This window comes from Zosterops lateralis, assembly GCF_965231275.1.
Source record: "Zosterops lateralis genome assembly, chromosome: 2".
NCBI lineage: Eukaryota > Metazoa > Chordata > Aves > Passeriformes > Zosteropidae > Zosterops > Zosterops lateralis.
The window spans coordinates 107,439,884-107,466,070 of NC_139763.1; the positions used below are offsets into that span (position 1 = coordinate 107,439,884).

The 26,187-nt window shown below is 46.4% G+C and overlaps 1 protein-coding gene across 1 annotated transcript in view; it reads left to right on the forward strand.

The window, feature by feature from the left end:
* Positions 1-1,694: 1,694 nt before the first annotated feature.
* GJA8 (gap junction protein alpha 8) overlaps positions 1,695-26,187 on the forward strand; it is a 40,394-nt gene continuing 15,901 nt past the window's right edge. Inside the window, exon 1 of the mRNA XM_083855208.1 lies at positions 1,695-1,852. The gene's annotated coding sequence lies outside the window, so the exon portion shown is untranslated. The remainder of the gene's footprint in view (positions 1,853-26,187) is intronic.

Genomic DNA, 26,187 nt, shown 5'->3' on the forward strand with positions numbered 1-26,187 from the left:
GCCCAGGTGTCCCTGACCCTGTTGGACTGCTGGAGCCCCTCGACTGCACAAAATATTTATATCCTTCAGAAGCAGCTGCAGTCTGCTTCCCCATCCAGCTCCCCCAAAGCAGCCACACCATGAAGTCACTGAATGCATGCTGGCATGTGGCTGGTGAGAAGAATGGGCAGCCAATCCATCAGAGTCACAAAGTGTCTGTGAGCCTGAGCCTTCCTGAGGAGTTTCATGGTTTGCAACAAAACGAGAAGACAATAAAACAGGTAACTCAGAAGCGTTTGCAAACTCTACCCAGTGCAAAGCCAAATCCCTTGTTCAGAGGGCCCTCTGCCAACTGAGTGTTTAACCAGCTTCCAGGGAGGATATAGGAAGAACTCACCTCTCCTTTCAGCGGTGCAGTCTCTAGGAACTCTGGCGCTGGGGTACTGAGCTCGCAGAGCTATGCACACAGGCTTTGCACAGCTCAGTAACCACCTTTCAGATGAAAGGAAGAGGAGCCCACCTCAAAAATTCTCTTCCTTCTTCTCCTCATTAGCTTAACTAAAAGTGGGAATGCAAAGCTGCAGTTTTGTCTGAGGCCTGGGGCAATAATGCGTCTTGTATTGGCAAGTGATAGAAGATCTTGGTTATATGTCCCTTTTAATTTATCCAGGTTAAGTGTTTACAAAAGAGTCAAACTGAGTGTTTGACTCTGTTACCTCTGTAAGGGCCTAAGAAACTGGGTCTTAAAAACTCAGTGATTTCATTGTAAATGCAACAATCTTCCCTTTATTTAAGGCATCCTTGCAGCTTTTAGAAGGTTTCTGTAATTTTTGTCCCTCTGAGATACTGCCTTGATGAACAAATCAGCCAAAGAAGTCTGCTGAGCAGTGCCAGCATCCCAGTTCATCACAGTCTGTAGGTGTTTACTTAAAATTAAGTACATTCTTGAGCTGCATTGATTGCAGTGTAATTTAATAGTCTGGGAGTTAGGCACCCTACACTGCCAGCCAGGCCAGCTTTCCTGGGGGAATTCCGAGGCAGACAGCAGATAGTGGATGTAGTTCTCCCACAGCCTCTGCAGGAAGAGATGCCACGTGCAAATCGCATGATGGTGTTCTGGCAGCAGAAAAATATTTTACTTGCACTTATTTGGGGTCTGTGTCATCTGGGCTGACATCACTTAATCTGTGCTTTGTTCTAGTGAGTGGTGTTTTGATCCTGAGTGTGAGCTGTGAGAGTCTTTTTGTCAATGTCTCAGGCCTGCTGGACTCTTGGTAGCCCCTGAGGCTGAGATCCTGAAATGTCTTGGTCATGTGAGTGACTTGATATAGTTACAGCTTGGGGCCATCTCTGTGGGCAAGGTCCCTCCATGTACAAATGTCATAGACTGGAAAATGCTGTAGATTGTTGAAACTCCTGTTCTTTTTCTTCCAGGACCCAACATGATTTCTTAGAAACCTATGGAATGCCAGCAGTTCCCAGCCTGCTGCACACATGTCTGCTGGGGGCCTTTTCACCCCAGAAGGCTGTGACATGCAGCTATGTGGTGCCAGTGCTGGCACCAAGTTCCTGGGATGTGCTCTCTCATCCTGGAGTTAAGGAGTTGTGCTGCTGCAAGATCCCAGCTCTGAATCTTGAAGCTTTAGGAAAAGTCTGCCAAGGTGGAAAGAATCACAGGCACATCTCTTTCTAAAGCAAGCTGTGGGGTAGAAGGACCTCTGCCTGCTCTATCCTTTCTCCACCGAGGCAAGAGAAATCAGGATGTGAATCTGCTCTGAAGGCAAAGTTTTCTAGAGCTTTCCATGGAAGTCAGCTTCAGAGGAAGAAACAGCTGAAAGGATTTGAAGGAAAAGAGACATGTGCTTGGATGATGGTGAGTGAAACTGAAAAGTAAACAGCCTGAGCTATGGGAGGATTCTCAGATGGTGCTTCTTGCTCCCAGCCAGCTTGTTCTCTTTTGTGATGGTCTGAAAGGATCTCAAGGCGTGACCTCCCGGGTAAAATTAAGAACTTGATTAATTGAAAAAATCCATGAATCATGATTCTTCCCACCAGTTTTGTGATGTGTGTTGGCTGGATTCTGAAGCCTTCTGTAAAGTAAATCACAGCAAATGGAGGGGAGAGCATGAAGACACTGCTGGCCCAAGCAGATTAGAAGGGTAAACTTTATACTGGAGGACCAAATATCCATGTGTGTGCAATAGCTCGCAAGCCCAGCAGTGCTGTGGGGCAGGGAAAATGCCTTTTAAGGGGCTTTCCTTTCCAAAGTGTGCCCTGAGCCCTGTGAGAGAAGCAGGCAGCCCTGCTACTTCATGCTGCACTTTTGTGTGGCTGCATGAAGGCAAATCCTCTCATAGGCATGCAGCAAGCATGTGGTGCCCAGAGGATTCATCAGAGGAAAGCTTGGAACATATTTGTACACAGTTTTGCTTTCTGGAAGGGTGAAGGATTTGGTCAATTCAAATCTCCTTAATTGTTTTTCTGGACACCTGGGTTTCCTGGTAAAACCCTGTCTGTCTACCAGCAGCCCCTGCCCAGAGAGGTGAGAGGCTGCAGAGGAAACAGGTGTGTGCATGAGTCACCTGCAGCCACAAAGCCAAGGAAGTGGTGCCCTGGCTTCTCCCCACAGCCCTGCTGGCTCTCCAGGTGGCCACAAGCTCATGTTTAAAGCTATAAGGAGTGGGGAGGAGCCTAGGGAGTTCTCTAAGGACTGAAGTCCTGCCAGTGACCTAATATAGAGCTTTCCCCACTAACTTCCCATTTTATTTAATTTGAATTCTCTCAGTGCTGATACATAGTATAAGGCCCTGCTCCAAATATATCCAGGCACTGCATTCCCACTGGGTCCTTTGCAGGCTGGAGCTTCTTGTTTTTAACACAGGAGTGGAGGCAAACATGAAGTATGACCACAGGACGCCTAAGAGAAAACTATCCCCCAAACTGCTACCTGTACAGAAATGCTTCATTTGTGGGTTAAGGTCTTTTATCTCTCTGATTTAGTGATTGACAGATGTTATCAAAATGGGCTTGCACTGTGGAAAAAACCCTGTATGAGCTCATGCAGAAACCTGGGGATAAAATCTGACCAGTAAGTGATGTCAGACAGGATTGTATTTGCTTGCTGATGTTTATTGCTTTCCTTGAAATGGTAGAAAAGGAAGAAATATATAAACTTGATTGAAACAAGTTGAAGTAGCTATAAATTCATTGGTTTTGTTCTGAATCATGCAGGTCTGCTTGGCTTCTTGGTGAGTAATGTGAAATTTATTTTCCTTAAAAACTACCCATCAAGTTCAATTGGGATATGAAAAAATAGCTATCAAAATAATAAGCAATTTTTTTCCTGGTTGGGGGTGATCAGTTTCATCTTTCTGTGTGTGAGAAACAGAGATTCCTAAGCAGTGCACATTAGTAGGATATATGGGTTTTGCATGTGATACCCGTGTGATGTGGCATAGGGACTTCCTATAATTATCCTATGCCTGTTGAAGGAGAGCAGTAAATTGGTTCTTTCAGCCCAAGAGGAACCCAAGGATGATTTTTCTGACAATGCTCTCAGTATTTAGGAGTGCTGTCACCAAACCAGAGACAGCACAGGATGTGGCCACTGAAAGAGCACTTCAGAAAATGAGTGGCAGTGGGTAAAAGCCACGCAAGACTGTTCACAGGAATCAGAGAATAGGGAAATGGGAATCCTTGATGCTGTCTGTTATTCCCACACTCTTTCCCCACTTTCTTCTCAGGCCAGATTTGTGAAGAACCATGTTTCTCCCTCAGGGAAAGTAACAATTTAACACAGCAGGGAAGAAAGAGGTTTTGTGATGTGCTGCATGAAATGATGCAGTATCGCTCATCCAGCATCTGGTAAAACGTTCCTAAATAGCCTCATCTTCCTGTATCAGCGTTTCCAACATCAATAATTTTATTGGTAATAATCAGTAAGGTCTGGGATTTCCTGGAGGAGGATGGATGGCTGCATTTGGGGAGAAAATCTAAAGGGCTTTGAAGAATCCTGATAGAAAAATGCTGAGGCAACACCACAGTTACTGAGCTGAGAAATCTGCACTGATGTGCAGTTCCCAAATTGTTTGGAAAACATGAGAAATGCTGCCTTAAGAGTAGAGGCTGATGCCTTAATGCCATCAGATTCCTAAGAGCTGGAGAACTTTCAAAGTACCACAATCTAGGGCGAATCTAAATCTGACTTAAATGTTTCTCCTGATGCTCCTGTGGCTGTCCATGCACCTCATGAGGTGCTTCCTCCAGAACTCTCTACAACCCTCTCCCAAATACTTCTGAGAGAAACTCTTCTTCCATTTCTATCTGGTAGGTCTAAACAAATCCAAGCCAGTCTTCCAGTCAACTTCTTTCTAATCCAGGTCACACAACTTTTCCTTCCACCTGAGCAATCCTTTCAATTTCTCTTCCTCCTCTCAAAACTCTGATAGTTCTTGCATTTAAAAGGTACTTTAGCAAACTATTTCATATATTTAAAAATAATTATTCTTCACCCTGAAAAGTGGGCCCAAAGTGAAAACTCCAGCACAGGAACGACGGAAAATTATCTTTCAGCTACCAAAGTGATGTGAACTGGAGCCTGCAGCTGTGTAAGCAAACAGACCAGCCTTAGAGGAATCCATGCAGAGGTCAGTGGTGATCTGTGGACTGGTAGCTCTTCTGCTTTGTCCAGTTAATCTGCTTTGTGCTGAGCTCCATAGGAACTCACATTTTGTTTCCAAGCACAACAAAGCTGTGAGATGGTTCAGCTATGGAAAAAAAAGAAGATGGAGATGAAGAAACTTAATGTGATGCCAACATTAATATTATCTGGCCTTGATAGTGGTCAGAGTTCTCCAAAGATGGAGATTTCTGGGCCTTCTGCTTCCTTTAGTCTTCTGCTGTTACCTCCTGTCCAAGTAGCTGAACCCAGCTGGTGATGGTCAGAAATGCTCTGCAGCATTTCCAGTTGTTGGAGCAGAGCTATGGTGACTATGGTGACATAGTCTGTGTGGATAATATGGATAATAACTGGACTGTAAGGTGCAGTGAAGGAGAGTGGAGACTCAGCAGAGAAGACCCATCACTTCTGTACCTTAAGCCATCTAAAAGCCCTCAGAATTCTGGACCTGTTTGAGGCTTCTTGCATTACCCAGAACAGCCTCCAAGCAGCTCTATCTGATAACAGTTTGTCCTCTGAGCTATACCCCTCCTCAGCTTTGCCACATCCAGGCTAGAGTCCTAGTCTGTCTGGAAATAAAGATGGGCTGCTGGAAGAACTGGTGTCAAAAAGGAAGGCTGATCTCAGCTGATAAAATTAAAGAACAAAAAGTTCAAGTCTCATGATGTCCCTTCCCACCTGAATTATGCAATGATTATAAATTGTTGGGAGCAGATGGTCTGCAGCACGTCAAGGTCAATGGAGCATCTTCTACACAGGTAAATAATACCAATGTACGGAATTTCTTCAGCATTTCAAGAAAAGTAATAAAAGGAGAAATTATTTGTGTTATTTTTCAAAAAAATTCCTCAGATCAGGCTGTTAAGGGGGGCAAGTGGCCTTGGTTTGAGAAGGAAGTTTTGTTACAGATCATGAATAAGTAAAAAGAAGGAAATTAATGAAGTAGTTTGCTAGTCTAACACAGGAAAAAAAAAAAAAAAAAGGGACATATCCCAAAGCATAGATACTGTTTAAAATATATGGTAGTGACCTGAAAAGGAACAAGAACATGACCAAAATCATGATAGTGCAAATGTATCTACCTACTGATGTATATATCTGGTGATAGGCACATATGTCTCATGGCATCAATAACATTTCTAATTTGGAGGGTAAAATTGCTCATTGAGAAGGTCTCTTCTATGTTTTAACACACATTTTATTTACTTTTCTAGATGCAGATGTGTCAGAGTGGCCTTTTTTTTTTTTTTTTTTTGGTTGTTTGGGTTTTCCTGGTTAGAAATAAATTTATCAACTTTTTTTCATGGCCAGCTTTTCTCAGTAAGAAGGAGTCTTGAAAAATAGAAATGGATACAGACATTCTGGATTAGTTTGCTTTCCCTGGAACACTGTTCTGTGATTGAGACTCCTTTGGCAGAGGATACTTTGTCCCCAGGTTTCACAGAGACTATTCTTGCCTCCTAGTTCCCATTCCATTTAGGGAACAATCGCTGAAGTGCCCTGGAGATTGATCTTTCTTTTCATGTGCCAGGGGATTTCTGAGGCTGTCCCATCTCTCCTGCTCTGAGGCACCATGGCACAAGTCCTGTGGGGGCTGTAGTCCAGGGTCCTGTGATGGAGGAATCTAAAATGGCCAGGAGATGAAGGAGTGAGGTGGCAGCAGAAACCCTGGGAGGAATATGAGCTGCTGCACTGGCAGAGGAAGTGTAATGATCTTTAAGTACTGCAGGGTAACCTTAACTCCTCACAGAAAAGGCTGTAGGAAGCATTCCTGTGGGCAGCTCCATGACAAGAGAGGCACAATTTCCCAAACATGGGGCTTATTGCTGGAGGTGAAAAGACAATGTCTTAATATTGATGAGAGACTGCTCTGCTCATCTTGAGAACAACTGATATGGCACAGCCTATGTCCATTTGGTTTTCTTCTTCCTCCCTTCTTTCCTCAGACTCCAAGCTGGGTGTTTTTGTCCATGGTGTCTTGTGGGAGCTGTTAGTCATCAAACCAACCTCCTGAATCATCCTGGGAGAGCATCATTGGCCTGGGAAAAATGGTCAGGGAACATGCTGAGTGTTCAGCAGTACTGGGGATAGTGGGATCAGACTGGAACCTGTGCCTTGGTCCTGTTTGTGAGTTTTAGATGCACCTTCACAGTCTGAGAGCACACTAAGTTTTGAAGAAGAGGAAGGTCACAAAGTGAACAATGAAAGTATGACCATGCCACTGAGCTCAGGGAGAGAGGAAAAACGAAATCCCTTGAATTGCAACCTGCTGCATTTATTGGACTGTTTTTTGGTAGTGGGTAAGGTGATGGATTCCTCAACTCCTGGCTGCCCAAATAAGTGGATAAGGATATAATCAACACCTTTGCTAAACTGATGAGCTGATGCAGTAGCTACTGGACTGATGTGCAGATTGGTGCTGGAGTAGGGCTGGCTTTTGCAGAGCCAAGTGGCTCCAGCCTTTTGTATCTGTGGTATCTCCATGAGCAGAGTGAGCCAAGCTTTGGACATCAGAATTCCCAAATTGTGCATGGCTTGCTCTGTGCTGGGCATTGAGTATAAGCTGGCAGGGAGGCAGTCAGTCCTGAGACAATGTCCATCATCTCTGAAAAACAGTATTTGTGCACTAACTCTGCTTTTTGTAGAAGGGAAGCCATCAGCTATTAAACATCTAAGTTTAGCTTGGTTGTCCACTTGTCACAGATTGGAGGAGGAGAATCTTGGCTGATTCCTGACTGCTTTTCAACTTTTGGAAGGTGAAAACTTGGTAGAAAGAATGAAACTGGAGCATGAAAGCCTGCAGAAAAAGTTGATGCTGTCACACTATTACCAAACTGCATTCTTACACAGACAGTGTTGCAGAGCATTTCTAAATGCTGGAATAAATACCTCGTGTCTGCAGAGAGCACATGCTATGTCTGGAGATCCACTCCCTAGTGCACTGTGCTCTTTCATTTGGGGTGTCTTTGAAGTGAATTTGTATATTGATGTTTGTCCAGTCAGTACCTGAAGGACTTTCATTTTTTTAAATTTTATTCTAAGGGTAGGTGACAATAAAGACCACCACGTGTGTATAGATAAGGGGGTTATAGATGAGATCTTTTTGCAAATGAAGAACAAACCTACAAAGGATATAAAATCAGGAGCCAACTGTATGGCTCTATGGACAGCCAGAAATATTTTGACTGGCTGAAAACCTCGTTCTTGGTCACTGCTTGTTCTCTACTCAGCCAAATCTGAAGAGTTCAAGTACTGAAGCGTGTTGCTTTTTAATGCACTGTGAATTACTAAGAAACCAAAGATTTTCTTTATTCCTGCCTGGAGCTCCCAGGAAGCTGTGGAAGTGTCTGTCAGTTCACTTGGTTGGGACTTGTTTTGGCTTGTTGGTTGGCAGCTGTGTAATTTAAGTGGCAGTGATGTGTAACACCCTACAGTTGTTTGGTCTGTCGAACAAGGAGGAGATGCCCTCACCTACTGACATCATTGTGGTAGCTAGTGCAGGCTGGAGCCCATCCTGAAAACAAAAAACAAAAAACAAAAAAAACCTGCAAGAAACTGGCAAAAAGACCTGCTCAGGAGGAGGGATAAGGACATTGGTGGTGAGCCTGTTCTCTGTGCTGTGCCACATGAGTTACAGAACTCAACGTGGCTTATTTAAAAGCAAGGTCTGGTAGGAACAGCCATCACTACTGCAGCCCAAGGAGAAATTCAAGAATTTTGAGCAGGCAGAGGTGCTTTATTCCTGCAGCTCTCTGAACTCACCAGAACCTGAACACAGCTCAGTAGAAATGGTGGATGGGGGATGTGCTGCACGGTGTTGGTGTGCCTCAGGGATCCTAGAATAAGGTTCTTGGTTTGAATGCATTCCCTTGACTATCAGACACGACCATCTCTGGTTCCCAGAGACCTCTCTCCTCAGCTCAGTGATAAAAACACTTTTTAACACCAAAGCTGCTGTGTTCCCACGCCTGTTGCTGTCATGAGGGAGGCCAGTCCTGAACAATAGCAGAGGAGTAAAGAATGGCCTTGCTAATCGATATCCTGCCCAGACGCTGAGTCAGGTGGCAGCTCGGGCCTCTTTAAAATTCCTACATTGTTCCTGGTTTCTCTTTTGACTGGGGGGGGGTGAAGTTTTATCTTCAAGGAAAGAAAACACACAGGACCAAGTGTCTCTGCCTGCTCCACCATTCCCTTCCCACACCACCCCCACTCAGTTTTGCTGTCTTTGTCCTGTGGTGGCCTCCAGCAGTGAGGGATATGGATATGATTGTCTAGCTTGGGCTGGGAGCTCAGTGTGATGTGCTGTGGTCAGGACAAGGTGACTGTGGTCTGAGCAGGGCACCCTGAGTCACACACACCTGCAAGCCCTTAGATAATGCACTCTTTCACACCCACATTTCCCTGTGGGCTCGTATAAATGTGTTTGTTTTTAAAATGGTCAGAAGGCAAGACAGGGATGCAGGCACAGGTTTCCAGAAAATTTCTCCATGGATGTGTTTAGAGCCCTGGCAGGATGCTAAGACAGTCTGTGTGTGAACAGACATTTGGAAAATTGACAGAAGTGATACTTGCTTAAACAAACTGCAAGATCCAGTAAGCTCAAGCTCTTGAATCCACCTCAGATGCACTAAAAACATTTTCCAGAAGGAGAAGGGAGCCAGCGAGGCTTTTTGAAATCCCTGAATTTCATGGGACCTTGCAGGATCCTCTTTGAGGGTTTCATCCAGCTCCTGTCACCCCTGAGCATCACCTCAGATTGCTCACCAGCCCAGAGCGGGATAGGGAAAACTGTGGCTCTGCTCCTTCACCTGCACCAAAGGTGGCAGAGAAGAAAGCTCAGAGACCTTCAGGATTTTCCTCAGGGCTGAGGGGTCCCTAGGACATCCTTGTGGCTCTTTGGCCCTGCTTGGCTCCTGCTGAAAGGCCTCAGCAAAGGGGGAGAGTGTGGTCCTGGCTGTGCCGCCGGGCAGGAACTGTTGGAGCTGCGAGGGGAACTGGTAAGGGTTACATTTGTGTGTGCAGATGTGAGATAAGGGCTGACCTACCCTTCACCCCAAACTGAACTCTCTGAAGCTCAAACAAGGTAAGCAAGTGCTTGTGAAAATGCTGGGGGGAAGCCTGCCAGACTGGCAAGCTTGCTGCTCCTGTTGGGGCTGGGAGCAGACCGTCAGCCACTATCCATGGAGTCCATGAGGAGCTTGCTGGGCTCTCAACTAAAATGCTTGAGGACTGATAGCACAGAGGAATCAGGAGCTGCAGGTGCCTGTCAGGAACCAGAGAGAGGGGTAGGGGTGGAGAGAGAAACAGAAAATACAGACAATGAAGGAATTATTTCAAATTAAACTGAAATAGCATCTACAAGATATTTGAGCAGGGCCTCTCCTGCACATAGTCTCTGATTGTTGCTCACAGATATCCCTATAGAAATACACATTACAGATCCTGCCACAGCCTCTTCCCCCTGTGCAAATATAAACAGCTCAGCATCCACATCTATGTGTGGGACTGTCTTAGTTTGAGAAGACAGGAGTCTGTAAAGGAAGGCAAAAGCCTCCTGTGAAGTGGGAAAGGTAAACCCCCTCCCTCCCTCCGAATTACCACAATTTCAAAATAAAAAAAACAGCTCTCAGGCAAAGGTATGGGAATGGGAATAATAGTTATTTACTAGAAAAAAACTAAAATAGAAAAAAAAGAACAACAAATGTAATTAGTACAAACAAAACTACTGATACAGTCAGAAAACCTGACACCCTGAGGAGTCAGGGTGTTGGCAAAAGTCCAGTTGGATGGTGGCTGTGCCTCCTGCAGTGGCAGATGAAATGCTGCTGAAGCAGAGATCCTGTAGAAGGGTATAGTTCTCTGTGAAGGTCTGGTGATAGAGTAGATGGGCCTGGTCCTCCTCTGGGAATCCAGCAGGGAAGAAGCTGCTTCTCTGGGAATCCAGCGAAGATGGCTGCTCCTCTGGGAATCCAGTGAAGAAAAAACTGGGCCGATGGCTTAGACCAAGCTTATTTTATGCAGGTAGGAATGCTTGGTTCCTCCTTCTGGGTGGAGCATCTCACAATGGGATGATGTACCTTATCAGTCATGCAGCGAGTCACTTAATGGCCCATTAGCAGGAGACATCTCCCCGGAGGGAGACATTGTTCTTGGAAGAGATAAGATAACTGCCCCCCACCTCCAACAGATGGCAAATAGAATACATTCTTATCTCACAAATCCAGGACATTATCCACCCCTTATTCTATTTCCATCTGCATCACAATGAAATCTTACACCCATTTCTCACTTAAGACTAGGTTTCCTTGTGGTACACAACGGGTTTCTCCATCTTTCTGCATTACCCACCAAGTATAACCAGGTCCTTGAGCAAAAACAATCCCACGGATGGGTTTGTCTTTGCCTGAGGTGGGATTAATCCAAACAGTTTTTCCTAAAATACCTTTCATATGTACCACAGGGACTTTATCTCCATCTACTGTGTGCACGGGTTCAGACTGGGCAGGACCAGCTCGATTGATGGACCCTCGGGTGTTGACCATCCAGGTTGCTTTTGCCAGGTTCATTTCCCAGTTTCTAAAAGTTCCACTACCAAGTGCCTTCAGGGTGGTCTTAAGGAGTCCGTTGCACCGTTCAACTTTGCCGGCAGCTGGAGCATGATAGGGAATATGATATATCCATTCGATACCATGTTCTCTGGCCCAGGTGTTGATAAGGCCGTTCTTGAAATGGGTTCCGTTGTCCGACTCTATTCTCTCAGGGGTGCCATGTCTCCACAGGACTTGCTTTTCCAGGCCTAAGATGGTGTTCCGGGCGGTGGCATGAGGCACAGGGTAGGTCTCCAGCCATCCAGTGGTGGCTTCCACCATGGTCAGCACGTAGCGCTTGCCTTGGCGTGTCTGGGGCAGTGTGATGTAGTCTATCTGCCAGGCCTCCCCATACTTGTACTTGGACCACCGTCCACCATACCATAGGGGCTTCACCCGCTTGGCCTGTTTGATGGCAGCACACGTCTCACAGTCATGGATAACCTGAGAAATGCTGTCCATGGTTAGGTCCACCCCTCGGTCTCGTGCCCACTTGTAGGTGGCATCTCTGCCCTGATGACCTGACGCATCATGGGCCCATCGAGCCAGGAACAACTCCCCCTTATGGTGCCAATCTAGGTCTATCTTTGACACCTCTATTCTTGCTGCCTGATCTACTTGCTCGTTGTTTCGGTGCTCCTCATTAGCCCGACTTTTGGGGACATGGGCATCTACATGACGGACTTTCACTGTTAGTTTCTCCACCCGAGAGGCAATGTCTTTCCATATATCAGCAGCCCAGATGGGTTTTCCTCTGCGCTGCCAGTTGGCCTTTCTCCACCTTCCCAGCCACCCCCACAGAGCATTGGCTACCATCCACGAATCGGTGTAAAGGTAGAGCCTTGGCCACTTCTCCCTTTCAGCAATGTCCAGGGCCAGCTGAACAGCCTTGAGCTCAGCGAGTTGGCTCGATCCACCTTCTCCTTCGGTAGCCTGTGCAACCTGTCGTGTGGGGCTCCATACGGCTGCTTTCCACTTTCGGTTTATCCCTACGATGCGACAAGAACCGTCAGTGAAAAGAGCGTAGCATGTTTCCTCTGCTGGTAGTTGGTTATATGGTGGCGCTTCTTCAGCCCTTGTCACTTGTTCCTGTTCCTCATCATCAGTGAGACCGAAGTTTTCACCTTCCGGCCAGTTCGTAATTATTTCCAAAATCCCAGGGCGATTCGGATTCCCAATACGGGCACGCTGGGTGATAAGGGCAATCCATTTGCTCCATGTAGCATCAGTGGCATGGTGGGTAGTGGGAACCTTTCCTTTGAACATCCAGCCCAGCACCGGGAGTCGGGGTGCCAGGAGGAGTTGTGCTTCCGTGCCAATCACCTCCGAGGCGGCTTGAACTCCTTCATAGGCAGCCAAGATTTCTTTCTCTGTTGGGGTGTAGTTGGCTTCGGACCCTCTGTAACCTCGGCTCCAGAATCCCAAGGGTCGGCCTCGAGTCTCACCAGGCACCTTTTGCCAAAGGCTCCAGGACAAGCCATTGTTCCCGGCTGCAGAGTAGAGCACGTTCTTCACCTCTGGTCCCGTCCTGACTGGGCCAAGGGCTACCGCATGAGCAATCTCCTGCTTGATCTGGGTGAAGGCTTGCTGCTGTTCAGGGCCCCAGTGGAAATCGTTCTTCTTGCGGGTAACCAGGTAGAGAGGGCTCACAATCTGGCTATACTCGGGAATGTGCATTCTCCAAAATCCTATGGCACCCAGGAAAGCTTGTGTTTCCTTTTTGCTGGTCGGTGGAGACATCGCCGTGATCTTGTTGATGACCTCAGTGGGAATCTGGCGGCGTCCATCTTGCCATTTCACTCCAAGGAACTGGATCTCTCGGGCAGGTCCTTTGACTTTGCTCTTCTTAATGGCGAAACCGGCTTTCAGGAGAATCTGGATGATTTTTTCTCCTTTCTCAAACACCTCTGCCACTGTGCTCCCCCACACAATGATGTCATCGATGTATTGCAGGTGTTCTGGAGCCTCACCCTTTTCCAGTGCAGTCTGGATCAGTCCATGGCAGATGGTGGGGCTGTGTTTCCACCCCTGGGGCAGTCGGTTCCAGGTGTACTGCACACCTCTCCACGTGAAAGCAAACTGAGGCCTGCATTCTGCTGCCAGAGGAATGGAGAAAAACGCGTTAGCAATGTCAATAGTGGCATACCACTTTGCTGCTTTGGACTCCAGCTCGTACTGGAGTTCCAGCATGTCCGGCACGGCAGCGCTCAGCGGTGGAGTCACTTCATTCAAGCCACGGTAGTCCACAGTCAATCTCCATTCTCTGTCGGATTTGCGCACAGGCCAGATGGGGCTGTTGAAGGGTGAGTGAGTTTTGCTGACCACCCCTTGGCTCTCCAGCTCACGAATCATCCGGTGGATGGGGATCACAGCATCTCGATCTGTCCGATATTGTCGGCGGTGCACTGTCGAGGTCGCAATTGGCACACGTTGCTCTTCCACCCTCAGGAGTCCTACTGCAGACGGGTTCTCTGATAATCCAGGCAAGGTGTTCAACTGCTTAATGTTCTCTGCCTCTACAGCAGCTATTCCAAAAGCCCACCTGAGTCCCTTTGGGTCTTTGTAATAGCCGTTCCGGAGAAAGTCTATGCCTAGAATACATGGAGCGTCTGGGCCGGTCACAATAGAATGTTTCTTCCACTCCTTCCCGGTCAGGCTCACCTCGGCCTCCACCAGGGTCAGTTGCTGAGATCCCCCTGTCACACCAGCAATGGAAACAGCCTCTGCCCCCACCTGTCCCGATGGTATTAAAGTACACTGCGCACCAGTATCAACTAAAGCATCATATTTTTGTGGCTCTGATGTGCCAGGCCATCGGATCCACACTGTCCAGAAGATCCGGTTTTCCCGTGCCTCTCCCTGGCTAGAGACAGGGCACCTCTAACACTGGTTGTTATTCCCTTCCTGGGCATACATACTAGAGGTTCCTTCAAGGGGATCTGACACATCATACCCGGCAGCTCGGTCATGGGAGGTCGAGGCTACCTTCACCTTGGTGGAAGTTCCTCGGTTAGAGTTTCCCTCTTTGAGCTGACGCACCCGTGCTGCCAGGACAGAAGTGGGTTTCCCATCCCACCTACCCATGTCTTCCCCATGGTCACGCAGGAAGAACCACAAATTGGCCCTTGGGGTGTACCCTCTGTCTCTAGCTGGGGAATGTTGGGCACTGAATTTGGGGCCTGTAACTCGCACAGGGGCTGCATTAACTTTCTTCATCTCCTCCCTCATCTCCCTCATCTCCTCTTTGAACTCCTTAATCACAGCTGAGATATGAGCCTGCATTGGGCCATTGATCATGCTCTCATAATTCCTCAGCTTGTTGGCAACAGAACCCACGGTCTCTCGGTTAGTATCTGCATCAATTGTTGCAATAAAAGTGGTGTATTGAGATGGCCCAAGGTTTGCTAGGCTCCACAGCATTTGCCCTGTGCACCTGACTTTGTCGGGGTCATTGTCATGCTGTCCATCCCTCCCGAAGAGTACCTCCAATATTGCTACTTCCCTCAGCTGTTGGATCCCTTCCTCAAGGGTCTTCCAGCGCATCCTATGGTGGTGCTCCTGCATTCTTTCCCTGTGGACAAACCTCTCTCTGACACTCATTAAAAGCCGCTCCCAGAGAGAAAGAGACCCTGGCTCCCTTACAAAAATCTGATTCATACCTGAGTCCTGGGTCAAGGGTCCCAAGTTCCTTGCCTCACCACCATCCAGCTGCACGCCTGTACCCATAAGATCCCAGACCCGGAGTAACCAGGTAGTATAAGCCTCACGTCCCCGTCGCACAATGTCTTTGTGCAGGTTACGGAGACTTTCGTACCTCAGGGACTCGGTGATGATTGCAACCTCTGGCTCCCCTGTGGGTTGTGAGGTTCCTCCATTCCTATCCTTATCTGGGTGCTCAGCTTTCATCTTAGACCTCCTTGTTTCTACCGGGGCAACTGCTGCTGGCTGTGACTGCCTTTGTGGTTCGGCTGGACCCTGGACAGTTGTAACACCTGTGGGTTCCACTGCTGTACTATTTGGCTGTCCCTCTTGAAGGCAAAATGAGAGTTTCTCAATAGCTGGGGAAATGCACTCCTTCAGCATCTGACTCATCTCACGTATCTCCTTAACCAGAACCCCCACCCAATCTGGGTGGTTCATTTCTGAGACAGACTGTGGGGCAGGGTCAGGCTCTGGAACAGCAGCATCTCTAGTCTCTGGGGCAGGTGTCAGGGTAGTCCTCCATGTTAATCTTCCCTTATCTCTGAGTGCTAAATATAACAGGCATATCAACAACACCACCCATTGTATGGCATCATTAGCATTCAGAGTGGATCTTAACCCTTCAAAAACTGGTGGAGCAGACCCAAAAAGATGGTTAAAAGGTTGGGAGAAAATCTCCCCTGGTGTCATTTCTTCACAATAGGTACCATTATTAAGGTAACCCCAAAAACACACAGTTAGTGTATGATAGCTCTGAATCCATGTACCTGCCTTCCAGAGGAAGTTAAAGATCCATGAATTCCTCACCTTATTAACCCATAAGCCAAACTGGATAACAGCCACAGTAGCCTTAGTTATAGGACCCATATCTAGATAAGGGCCTGCAAATGGGAGAAATACAGCCACGATCACGTGCCACCCAAACCAAGGTAAGCTAGACCACATGGTGACACTCAAAGATGTTTCTATATCAGTACACACAATTAGATTACTTAAGAACTATTATTCCCTTTTTCCTTTCAATGCCCTCGAGCCCCACGTTGGGCGCCAAAATCTGTCTTAGTTTGAGAAGACAGGAGTCTGTAAAGGAAGGCAAAAGCCTCCTGTGAAGTGGGAAAGGTAAACCCCCTCCCTCCCTCCGAATTACCACAATTTCAAAATAAAAAAAACAGCTCTCAGGCAAAGGTATGGGAATGGGAATAATAGTTATTTACTAGAAAAAAACTAAAATAGAAAAAAAAGAACAACAAATGTAATTAGTACAAACAAAACTACTGATACAGTCAGAAAACCTGACACCCTGAGGAGTCAGGGTGTTGGCAAAAGTCCAGTTGGATGGTGGCTGTGCCTCCTGCAGTGGCAGATGAAATGCTGCTGAAGCAGAGATCCTGTAGAAGGGTATAGTTCTCTGTGAAGGTCTGGTGATAGAGTAGATGGGCCTGGTCCTCCTCTGGGAATCCAGCAGGGAAGAAGCTGCTTCTCTGGGAATCCAGCGAAGATGGCTGCTCCTCTGGGAATCCAGTGAAGAAAAAACTGGGCCGATGGCTTAGACCAAGCTTATTTTATGCAGGTAGGAATGCTTGGTTCCTCCTTCTGGGTGGAGCATCTCACAATGGGATGATGTACCTTATCAGTCATGCAGCGAGTCACTTAATGGCCCATTAGCAGGAGACATCTCCCCGGAGGGAGACATTGTTCTTGGAAGAGATAAGATAACTGCCCCCCACCTCCAACAGATGGCAAATAGAATACATTCTTATCTCACAAATCCAGGACAGGGACAGAGTTCCCACATAGGAAATCTGTTTCTTCTGGGAAAGAAACATCTCCTTTTAGTGATATCCCTGAGTGCTTAAGTCCCCTGGGAGCCTCGGATGTGTTTTTCACAGCAGGGGAAGTGGTGCCTGCCAACACAAGCATGGTGTGGCATGGGGAGGGCTGGCCTGGCCCAAAACCAATCTCTCACCCCTAAACCCTACGTGCCTGCTGTCCTGGGAGTGAGCAGGAGGAGCTGCCTGTCCTGCTACTGCCTGTGAGGTGCATTGGTGAGATGTGGTTTTGTATTGGATATCAGGGGGTAGAGAGAGACTCTTTTTGCCCATGGTATCTTTATGAAAACTAGGGAACAGAAAGCATGGATATCTCAGGAGGTGTTTTCCAAAAAGAACACACCAAGAAAAAGTGACTTTCTCTTCTCTCTTTGTAAATGTAAATTCAGGGTGCCAGAGGATTACACAGCTGGGCTGGTTAAATGCTCAGTGCAGCTCAGCCTTGCACAGGTAGGGACTCCCTGGAGGCGAACTGAACATTTCTTTTCAGGCCTGGGTGTCTGCTGAGGCTGCTCCTAAGGGCTTCATTGCCACAAGCTGGGAAAGGGAGCAGCTGAGCCAACCATACCCAACCCATGGGAATACAAGGGAGTCCTTTAGCTTCTTACAGAGGTTGTGTAAGGTTGCTAGGTGTCAGAGCCTGATAGCAGGGCTGTGGTGAGCTGGTTGCTCTCCAGAGTAGTGTTGCTTGAGCCACTGGACCCTACCTGTGGTAGCCCAGGTAGTGGGGGCATCCTTGGTACTTGTTTGGGTCCAGATTCCTGAGTTTCAGGTTTTGAAACACTCCAATCAGTCTCTGGCCAGTTGGGCTGTCTCTGTTCTTGCCATGTGGAGTTAATGGTCACCATGCCAAGGATGGATCCAGGATGTTTTTGCTCTGACAGCACATATTGCCCTGTGATCTGGCTAAACCTTCTTTCCTTTTGTGGGACACAGCTCAGGGACTGTGGGTGCAGAACAGGAATAAATTTCTCATGAGGTTGTTCACCTTCCCCTGCAAATCTGGTGGAAAAAGACTTAAGTCGTAACCAAGCTGTTAGTCACAGCAGGTTTCCCAGGCCTTGGGGCTTGCCTGAGCAGGAGGCTAATCTCTGTGGAGTGTGTGCCAGTCATGCTCCTGGGGGCTCTGCTCCAGGAATATGGGAATGCTTGCCTGGGAAAGAAGTCACTTCAGGCAGCAAATCTTTCCTCCCTGGGAGGAAGCAACCAGGGGACACGTCCGTCAGTGTGTTGGAGCAACAAAAAAATCTCTTAAATGCTCTCCAAGGAACCCATAAGGAAAGATTTGTTCACTGCAGGGCTGGTGTTGTGACAGCTTCCAGCGGAGATGGGATGGATGGATGGATGGATGGACAGGAGGCTGCGTACCGAGAGGAGAGGGTGAAAGGTGCCTCCTTCCAAGGCAGCAGCTGGTGAGAAGGAGCCTGGGCTGCTCAGTGTCAGCACACACGTGGCCTGTGGGGAAGCGTGAGCCCAGCTCCAGTCCTTGTCAGTGGCACCTCGTTGACTTTTAGCGCTTCCTTATCGTGTCCATGCTCACCTCGCGCGGTGCCGATAAAATGCCGCGGCCGGGGCGATGTGCTGAGCAGCCCTGCAGGAAAACCATGCAGAGCATGGGAGCCTGACCTGCCAGCAGACAGCCCCAGGGCTCCAGGGCACAGCAAGGTAACAAAGGAACGCTCCTAACCTGGGACAAGGCGAGGGAGGGATGGGCTCCAAGGTGGATATGATGGGACTGGCGCGGCAGCAAGTGAATTTTGGGTCGGAATAGGGGTTTGCGAAAGTTGGCTTGCTGTGGCTTTCCCACACCTAGCAGAGTTGGAAGTGTAAGAGCCATGTGAAGTGATTGCAGGATGTTAGTTCTCAGAGCTATAAACAATAGAGTTGGGAAGGAATGCCCAGGGTTTTTTGTATTTTTTTTCCCCTTTACTCTTTTTTTTTTTTTTTTTTTCTTTCTTCAATAATAACATTTCTCTCTCTTGGGATATTAAACACCTAAGTAGTTCTGGTACAAGCCTTAGTTATCACTAAAAAAGGGTATTATTTTCCCACATATTACTGCTACCTTACCTCTATCTGTCTATCTATCTATCTATGCCTTCCTATCTATGAAACCTTTTGTTTCAGCCCACAGCAATTTTTAAAAGTAGTTTTAATTTTTTTTTTTTTTTTTTTTTTTTTTTTTTTTTTACACTGGTGAGCAACTTGCAGTGATACACCTGGAAGAGTTCTCTTGATGGTTTTGAGCTGAGGGCCCCTGAATATAAAACCCTGAGCATCTACTGAGCAGGTATGTAATTTTTGAAACCTGTAACTGCTGCCAAACTGGTGAACAGTACCTTACCACTAACAGGGGAACAGTGAAACCTGACTGGCTGGAAAGAATAATTTTCCTTCTGAGTGTGAAATTTAGATGTGCTTTTCTTTTATTTTTATTTTTATTTTATTTTGTTAAAAAACGTTAAAGGGTCTTAAGCTTAGTGTCCTTCTCCCTAAACTGGAGAGAAAATCCATTATGCCAGAGTTTCTTCCTGAGAAAAACTTTTGAAGTTTTTACCATAGAACCTGGGGTCAAAGTCCTTTAGTTTTTTTCATGGTTGAAGTTTTGACTTCACCTTTACTGATCCAAATACTCTAAGTGATTAAAGGTAAATCAAGGGATTTCTTTAGAGAAAGGAATTATAGTTACAGAAACTTGCAGTGAAATCAATGAAAGGTTTAAATTTGACTTGTTCTTCTTTTGCATCTTATTCAGAAAATAGGTTTACACAGCTCTTGGCATATTTCTTTTCTCCTTTGGCTACAGGCTCTACTCTGCACTATGTTGTTCATTGAATGTTATTATCCCAGATCTCTTCTATAGCACTGCTCTTGTAATCATCCCTGTAATCACTTCCACATGCTGCAAACTTGCAGAATGGAACAAACTCCTTCCATATTCCCTGTATTGACATGAGCTTTGCCAAGTTCTTATTCTCCAACGCTTGCTGGGATACCTCAAAGTTTATTTTCAAAATCATAGTCCCAAAGCTCTTCTCACAGGAATATCTAGTATTGCCCCAGTCACCTTTAGGAGTCTCTTACTTTTTTTCCCACCAACTTCGATATTTTCTGTGCTTTTGAAGTGTTCTCCTCTTCTGCTTTCTTTCGTTTCTGCCCAACATCTTGTACTTGCATCTCTTTATGTTGGAGCCTCACCATTGCTCCAGTCTGGAGAAACTGCCAACATCTGGAACTCTGTGTGGGAAACCTGGGCCTTTTCCCAAGGCCACCACTCTTCATCACCCCCAGCACTTCCGCTCTTCTCCCTGGCAGTGACATTCACATCCCCACACATTCTACTGTATCTAAGTTCTGTCTTGCATATGAACCTATAAAATCTCACCATTTTTTCCTCCAAAACCTGACTTTTGGTCTATACTGTCTGATTGAAAAGCTCCTTTATGCCTCTTTTCCAAGCCTTCAAAATTTATTATACTGCACTTCAATATTAGTGGTCTTTTAAAAATTTTTTATGCTTTTTTGATTCTCTCCATACTACGTAGGATTGAGACCACAACGCCTTGAAAACAGTGGATAACTAATTCCCCTTGATGTGAATACTGATTGTCTGCCCATCTAGGAGTTAGGCAAGGGAATACTGAGCCCTTTGAGAGCAGTACTTGTATTCCCAGTGCTGCTGATGCCACCTTGTCTCAGGTCTCTGTCAGCAATGCCCTCAAAGTTTGTTTTTTGTAACAGCCTGAGGATGGTGTCTAGTTCTTGTTTCTGTCCACTGGGGTCCCTCTGCCTCTCCCTCTGTCAAGGCTAGGTCTCATACAGGTTTTTCTTTGACATTTTAAGGAGCTTCCACTTCAGATTTGAGTGAATTTCATTCTAGAATATGCTCCAGCCTGAAGGGCAAAGCCTTTTGTCCGAGACACTCGAGGTCAACTGGAGAAAGTGTCGATCTTGATTTTTTTCTTTTTTTCCCAGATTTTTGCGAAACATCCTAATTAGTGACCTATTGGGCCACATCACCACCAGCCTAACTTATAATTTTATCTTTTTTTTTTCTTGAGTGCTTTATGACACCCCCCAGTCCCTGTATTTTGTACATAGACCAGGAAAGACAGCAAGGTGGTGAGTTCCATTTTCAGATGGATACATGTGCTACAGATCAGTGTGAGATATCCATGTCCTTATGAAACCATGCCCTCAGCAGCTGTTTCTCCATGGATATCCAATGTGGCATCCCCTAAGGGTGCTGGTATTTGCTGGTGCTCTTCTGAGGCACCCAGTGCCAGCCACCTCCACTCTTTGTGCAGCAGTGAGGGGATGTGAGCAACCAGCTGAGCTGCTCCTGTTTGCTGCTGACCTAGTGAAAAAGTTCACCATGCCAGCAAAAAAGGAAGGAGGAGAAGAAAAAGAGAATAGAGAAAATGAAAAGCAGAGCATGAAGTTAATGAAAGTGGGGGAGTATTTCTGGTGTTATAATGTTGCCAGAATTAGGTTTCTTTAGCTCCTGCTGTGCTTTGCTAAAAACGAGTCTAGTTAGCAGCAGCAGATGTGAATGTAACAGCTGTACAACTGTCAGGGGAATGAGAGAAGCTATGAGAAATCCATGAATTAAGTAGATTCTCTTCCTTTCTTTGTGTGGAGGTCGTAGAAGTGGAAGTTTCCAAAGTGTGTCCTGCTGGCTGCTCATGTCAAGTGATTGGGATGTGGTGGAAGGTGGGAGAAGGGTGCAGCAAGCAAGAGGCATGGAATGTTTTCAGTCAGGAAAAAAAGAGCATTTGAGGAATAGATTACTGGAGCTGCTGGGGGATGATGGGGTAGCTGAAAGGAAAGACGTAGCTTAGGAGTAGACACTAATGTTGCAGAAGTGGGGATGGGAATGCATGCAGCTAAGAATAGATGCATCTATGGAAAGGATACTGGTGGTTATTTGGTAACCAGAAACTTAAGTGATCAAAGAGTTTAGTAAGTCCTTCTGACTTTGCCTTGCCCTTCCAAAAATATATCATGGCTGTGTGGAAGGTTACCTCCCATCCCTTCTTAGATGTTAATCACCCCCTTCAATATAGGTGGCCTATCAGATTGCATGGGCTGGGTAAACACTGGGATATATGATAGCATATTTGCTGGGCTGCAGGATCTAAAGGTAAGGATGATATCTGGAATGCCAAGATATTTGTGAGGGGAGGCAGGATTCCTCCTCTCTTCAGCTGCTCCCCTTCCAAGTGGAAGGAGAAGGCATTTCAAATTCCTTGCAAGCTCCAGGCTATAAACAGGCTCTTCCTGTATGAAACAATACGGATCTAATAGTACTCAGGAGTTGTCTGCTTTTCTTATCAGGTCTGTTAATACTGAGATATGCTTTTGTGGGGAAGATGAAGCCCATCACTTGTGGGGGCAGAAATGCCCAGTGCTACTGGGGTGGGTCATCCAAGAAGATGGTATTGAAAACCAAGTCATGGGGCAAAGAAAAAATCAAATTCCCATTAAGCTGAAGCAAACAGAGACAGAAAGGGGGAGAAGTCAAAACAAAAAGAAAACAGGATAGAGGAAGAAAATAATTAGGCAAAAGTGGGAGAACTATTAGCATTGTTTTGTACAATGGAGAAGTGGCTCAGCCATTAAATACACTCCATAAAGACTGTATTTTTTCACCTAGCTGGGCTAAGGGCCTCTGTGGGGGCAAGCACATAAATGATGGGTTCCCAAGCCCTGCTGCTCTCTCAGTGAGAGTGGAATTTATCACCTATATAATGATCCTGAATTCATCTGGGAGGAGGTGCTGTGGCTCTAGCATGGTCTGGCTCCTCTGTATCAGATTTCTGAGTAAGCCTGTATTCCCCAAAGTAATGTGAAGATTGATATGAGCAAGGGAATGCATTTGGTATTTTACTTTGTGGATCACAGGGTAAGTGCCACATGCAGTAGTCATGGATGCTGTGTTTATCCTTACCCTTCTTGCCAGCTTGAGGACAGTGGTGCTGCAGCTTGAGTCTCTGAAGCTGTTCTTGGCATGAGGCTTTTGGCATTAAAAATCTCCATGGGTCTGTCACCACAGGCCACAGCCATTCCTTGGAGTGCAGGGTTATGCAGGGTGTTGATGCTTTGAAATTATTTGTAAGGCATTGCTCTGTTTTGCCTGGTCCCAGGCAGGGGACTGAAGTGAAAGTTACTAAAATGCAAACCCCTTGGATGATGCAGGAACAGAAGTGTCCCTTATAGCTAAACTAAAACCTTCTAAGAGGTAGGTTGTTCTCACAGTCATCAGCTATGACAGTGGGGGGAAAAGTGCCTGACCAGGTAGGATCTGTTTCACCTGGACCCTTTGTTTGCACAGAGCAAAACCATGGGATTTCATACCTTCTTGTACAGTGATCCTACAGTAAAATGTGAAACTTCAGATATTCCTGTAGGTACAGACTATGTGACCCTGTCCCAGATGGGAAATCTGCACAGTAAGATGCCAGGTCCATGAGCCCTTTTCCTCTCAGGGATGAAATTCCTTTTTTTTCATGGTGAATCTTTCTAGCCAAGGGTGTTGCCTCACCTTATTCAACAGCCAGCTAGTGTCAGTATAATTAAAGGTTAAGTAGTTAATCTTAAAAAGTCCCTTGGAAGTCAAGGAATCCATACATTTGCTTATTTGTAATTTGTGTACTGCCCCTGAGGCAACCAGGCATGGGAATGTAATCCCATATTTGTGTATTTAACAACTGAAAAGATGATGTGAGAAGAGGTTTGAGTTTACAACAGTATAAAGCAAAGTGTGACTGTCTAACCTCCTGTTTCACCTCCCCTGTTGCAGGTCATGCATCTTCCTAGTGCCCAGTCCTGTAGAAGTCCTGTATTTGAGTGTGCATTGAGACTGGCTTTTCTGACACAGGATGGAGCTGAGAGTGTGCTTAAGGTTGTTTTTGTCCCAGCCAGAGAGGAGAAAATTTTCTTTATTAGGGGCCTGTTTGTGATAAGCTCCGCAGAAACACACATCAAATGTTGATTTTACTTAAAGCTCTTAGAATCAAATCACACGAGGTAGGCTGAGCCAGGAATACTTCTAGAGAGGTTTGTTGTTGCTGTTTTGTTGCAATGCAGATGTTAGGACTTTACAGGAAACCCATCAGCCCTCCAAATCGGTGGGGGTGTGTACTTGTAAGGAGGAGTAAACATTGGAAAGTTGGTGATTTGTGGCTGAATATTATTGAGCAGGACAGCAAGATAGTAATTGATCAGTAGGAATGACTCAAAAATCGGTGATCTGCAAGAAAAAAAAAATCCCAGCCACAAACCAAAAAAAACATTACTGCAATAGTCTGGATGACTCAGAAAGATGGGGCCAAGCATAACATTAGCTGCTGTAAGTCACATGTCAAGGAATAAGGAATACAGGCTACATTTATCAGTTGGCAAGTTTGTCTAGGGAAGGAGTGGGGGCTGGTGCAGCTCCCTGGCTGACTACAGAATTCCAGGAGGATGCTGTAGCTGGGCGAACTTGCGTAAATTTCAGTAAATAACCTCAGACTGAGTGGTTCTAGGAAGGGCTCTGTGTGTGTGTGTGTCATTTAGCACTAACATGTCACTTCCCATGTACTCTGTTTAGTGCTTTTGTTGGTAATTCCTGGATGGAAGAGGTTTCAGGGACAATGCCTCAGGATGTTAAAAGAATTGGACATGTGCCTTCCAGTAAAAGAGGTTGAAGATGTGGAATGAAAAAGAGAAGGCTGAAAGCTAACCTTTTTCAGTGTCTAGATACACCTACAAGGAGAACAAATTTCCTATGGTCTAGCAGACTGAGGGGCACTAAGACCAAAAAACAGGAATATGAGACTTGAATATGACAGGAATATGAGGATTAAAAAAACCCCAAAAATTATATGAGAAAAAGCACTACTTTTTAACATCATCTGTACTTAACCACTAGAAAAAACAGTAAAGCTTTTGGAGGATCCTTCTCACAAGGCTTTAAAGTTGTGCCTGGATTCTTGTCAGAAAGTGGACCCTTGTAGAGATGGGAAGGATTTCTGCCAAGTTTTCTGACGCAAGTTTGTGAAGATGTGGGTCTGGGTGACCGTGCCACTTCTTTCTGGCATTACAGTCAATGCTGGCTCATAGCTGTTGGCAGCTCTGGGGTGGAGAACTGGGACCTCAGGGCAAGAGCCAAAGGCATGCCCTCTCTGCCCAGGCATTGCTCAGGCATTGCTCCTTTCCGCCCTGCTCTGTGCAAACACTCACCAGTGTTTGATTCACCTTTTTACTGGGTAATGTTGCATTGATATCCCAAAGTAAATGAGGCTTCATTAATGTCCAGTGAAGTTGTCAATGATGACTTATTGTCATCTATCAATGATGCTTCAATTCTCTTCTAGCCAAATCAAGGCATTCCTTTTACATGCCATCAACTATGGCTCTGACATCCATTTGAAACTTTAAACCTTGCTACTCTCTTGTATTTCTTAGCCAAACTAGAATGAGTTTTTCCTTCTGCTACCTCAACGAACATCTTAATTTATTTTTTTGGGTTTTTTTTTTTTTTTTTTTTGAAAAGCTGTATTCCCATGATGCCAGGGTTTGCTTTATTTTTTACCTTATTCCCCACAGACTTAAACTTTGTCAGAGACCAAGTCTGTGCCTGTAGAAGAATCAGAGGTACAATGCACCATTAGAAATGAGGTCTGAGAGCAGGAGAAGGATGGGTGTTGATGCAGGTGGAGGCTGGGGCAGCATCAAGAGGTGCCAGCAGAGGCTCTGAGCTTTTTCACACAGCCAGCACGGCCAGGTCCTTGCTGTCACAGTAACAGAACTTCCTAGGAAACTAGGAAACACAATGGCCACTTGTGAGCCAGCCCCAGGCCAGGGCAGCGGGGGGAAGCCAGGCAGGGCAGCAGGGCTGGCTGGGTGGGGCGTGCGAGGATCCGTGGATGTGACTGCTGAGGCCCCGCGGGGTGGGAAGCTTTTTCCTCCTGTGACTTCACCTGGACTGTGTGCCAACCTCGGCACACAATGTTATCACTGCGAGCCAGTGCTCCCACAGGGGCCTCCAGGAGACTTTCTCCAAGCCTTACAGCTTTTGGCCTTGGTGGCTCTTGCCAGAAATATACTACGGCCCCGTTCCGTGGGTTGGCTTCCAGTGGTACCAGAACTGGCTGTGCTCATGGATGACATGGCACCCCCCAAGGGGGAGGTCTGGTTGTGAGGAGTAAAGGTGAAAGGTTTCCTCAGGACCTGAAGCAGGGACCTCAGCTCTACCCCACCCCTCTCTGGCAATCAGGGCTCGCTCTTGGCTCTTTCCTTATCCGGGGTTTATTGCAGTGCAAAGCAGCCAAGTTAATGAGTCATTAAGGACGCTCAGTCCCTGCATGGGGACTTTTCTGCCTGGATGGAAATCCTTCCCAAGAAGTCCATTCCCCTCTCTATAGCA